The sequence below is a fragment of the Mandrillus leucophaeus genome, unplaced genomic scaffold (assembly GCF_000951045.1).
Source record: "Mandrillus leucophaeus isolate KB7577 unplaced genomic scaffold, Mleu.le_1.0 Scaffold1019, whole genome shotgun sequence".
NCBI lineage: Eukaryota > Metazoa > Chordata > Mammalia > Primates > Cercopithecidae > Mandrillus > Mandrillus leucophaeus.
In genome coordinates, this window is record NW_012098310.1 from 5,832 (window position 1) to 9,068 (window position 3,237).

Sequence of the window (3,237 nt, forward strand, 5' to 3'; positions counted from 1 at the left end):
CATGTTAGCCAGGATGGTCTCGATCTCCTGACCTCGTGATCCACCTGCCTCGGCCTCCCAAAGTGCTGGGATTACAGGCGTGAGCTGCCGCGCCCGGCCTAATTTTTCTATTTTTTAGTAGAGGTGGGGGGGTGTTCACTATGTTGACCAGGCTGGTCTCGAACTCCTGACCTCAAGGGATCTGCCGGCCTCAGCCTCCCAAAGTACTGGGACGACAGGCGTGAGTCGCTGCGCCCGGCCGGGATGCGTTTATTTTTTTTAAAGCTTCCTACCCGAATAGGTGTTCAGTGCGTTGGGTAACGGTATTAAATAGTGCAGTGGTTTTGATGAGGTGAGCCCGGATATTGAACAACTGCAGTTCCCAAAGATCTAAAGAGGCGATTGGAATGAAAGCATCTGTGGCTGACTTCATGGGCTGAGGGAATGGGCTTCTCTCATGCAATCGCCGTTTTTTCTTTTCTTGAGTAAAACTGCAGTTTTGACAACACAAAACTCCACTGCTTCGTGGCTGAACAAGCCCTAGGCAGAGAGATGCCTGCAGGTTAACTTCCGTGACAGCAACACCAAGATGATGGCTGCAGGTGGTGGCGATGAGGATACTGAAACCAGCAGATCTTGGCCGGGCACGGTGGCTCACGCCTGTCACCCTGGCACTTTGGGAGGTCGAGGCGGGAGGATCACCTGAGGTCAGGAGATCGAGACCAGCCTGGCTAACACGGTGAAACCCCGTCTCTACTAGAAATACAAAAATTAGCCAGGCGTGGTGGCAGGTGCCTGTCACCCCAGCTACTCAGGAGGCTGAGGCAGGAGAATCCCTTGAACCCGGGAGGTGGAGGTTGCGGTGAGCCGAGATGATGCCATTGCACTCCAGCCTGGGCGACACAGTGAGACTCTGTCTCAAAACAAAAACAGAAAAACCAGCCGCATTGTGCAAGGGGGTCATGTGCTGGTGGTATTTTGAGACGTCCGCAACAGCTCTCATGTGACATGAAAATATCTGTGGGTTCTCTGTCAGCAAGCCACAGGATTTTTTGTTTTTTTGTTATTTATTTATTTTTTTTTCAGAGTTCCACTCTAGTTGCCCGGGCTGGAGTGCAGGGGCACGATCTCGGCTCACCGCAACCTCCGCCTCCCAGGTTTAAGCGATTCTGCTGCCTCAGCCTCCCTAGTAGCTGGGATGACAGGCACCGCCCCACCATGCCCGGATAATTTTGTATTTTTAGTAGAGACGGGGATTCTCCATGTCGGTCAGGCTGGTCTCGAACTCCCAACCCCTCAGTTGATCCACCCCGGCCTCCAAAGTGCTGGGATGACAGGTGTGAGCCACCGCACCCGGTGGATCCCTCAGGCTCTTGTATCACAGCTGTGGCTTGAAGTACGCTCATGGTTGGCGGGAATAGCCCATCTTAGGAAGAGGTAGTGAAAATCAGAGTGAAATCTCTTCTCGTTCCTTGTTTGTAGAGCCCCTGAATTTTATCCCTAGGCCCGCAAGGGTTGGAAATACCTATTCCCCAGCCACCCATACATGGAGCAGCCTCCCGGGTTCAAGCGATTCTCCTGCCTCAGCCTCCTGAGTACCTGGGATGACAGGTGCCTGCCACCAAGCCCAGCTAATTTATTTTTTATTTTTATTTACTTTTCTGATATGGAGTTTCACTGTTGTTGCCCAGGCTGGAGTGCCATGGCACAATCTCAGCTCTCTGCAAGCTCTGTCTCCTAGGTTCAAGCAGTTCTCCTGCCTCAGCCTCCCAAGTAGCTGGGATTACAGGCGCCCACCACCACGCCCGGCTCAGTTTTTGTATTTTTGGTAGAGACGGGGTTTCACCGTGTTAGCCAGGATGGTCTCGATCTCCTGACCTCAGGTGATCCGCCCACCTTGGCCTCTCAAAGTGCTAGGATGACAGGCACACGCCACCACGTCTGGCTAATTTTTCTATTTTTATTTTTATTTTTTTTTATTTTGAGACGGAGTCTTGCTCTGTCCCCCAGGCTGGAGTGCGGTGGCGCGATCTCGGCTCACCGCAAGCTCCGCCTCCTGGGTTCCAGCAATTCTCCTGCCTCAGCCTCCCGAGTAGCTGGGACTACAGGCACCTGCCACTGCGCCCGGCTAATTTTTTGTATGCCGGCTCATTTTTGTATTTTTGGTAGAGACGGGGTTTCACCGTGTTAGCCAGGCTGGTCTCGATCTCCTGACCTCGTGATCCGCCCGCCTCGGCCTCCCAAAGCGCTGGGATGACAGGCGTGAGCCTCCGCGTCTGGCTAACTTTTCTATTTTTTAGTAGAGGTGGGGTTTCTGTTACTGTCCCTGACAACAGTCACCTGCTCCCTTTGTCTCCTTTGACCCAGCCTGCTGGGGCTACTGACTGCTCATTCGAAGCCTATCGCTGGTTCACAGGGGGTTTGCTGGCTCCGAAATCTTGGAAGAACAATCCCTTTAGGGCACATGATACCATGTCATGGGAGCTGTCAGCAGTTGAACAGATCCAGAGTTAAGGCAGAGTTAATACCACCTTAAGAGGATCAAACTTAGTGCACCCTTAACAGAAACAATTAGCTAATGCAACTTTCATAGACCAAGAGTGAACACAGACATAAGAAGATAACATTGAGTATCCCCTAGGCTGGGTGCAGTGGCTCACGCGTGTCATCCCAGCACTTTGGGAGGCCGAGGCGAGTGGATCACAAGGTCAGGAGTTCGAGACCAGCCTGGCCAATATGGTGAACCCCCATCTCTACTAAAAATATAAAAATTACCTGGGCATGGTGGCAGGTGCCTCTAGTACCAGCTACTCAGGAGGCTGAGGCAGGAGAATCACTTGAACCCTGGGAGGTGGAGGTTGCAGTGAGCCGAGATCGCACCATAGCACTCCAGCCTGGCAGACAGAGCCAGACTCAGTATTCTCAAAAAATAAAAAAAAGTGAGGCCTACGGGAGGGATAGCATTAGGAGAAATACCTAATGTAAGTGACGGGTTGATGGGTGCAGCAAACCACCATGGCAGGTGTATACCTACAGCAGACCACCATGGCACATGTATACCTACAGCAGACCACCATGGCACGTGTATACCCACAGCAAACCACCATGGCAGGTGTATGCCTACAGCAGACCACCATGGCACGTGTGTACCCACAGCAGACCGCCATGGCACGTGTGTACCCACAGCAGACCACCATGGCAGGTGTATACCCACAGCAGACCACCATGGCAGGTGTGTACCTACAGCAAACCACCATG

General features: G+C 52.5%; 1 protein-coding gene across 1 annotated transcript in view; it reads left to right on the forward strand.

The window, feature by feature from the left end:
• ASMT (acetylserotonin O-methyltransferase) overlaps positions 1 to 3,237 on the forward strand; it is a 28,099-nt gene that overhangs the window by 2,592 nt on the left and 22,270 nt on the right. The window lies entirely within an intron of this gene.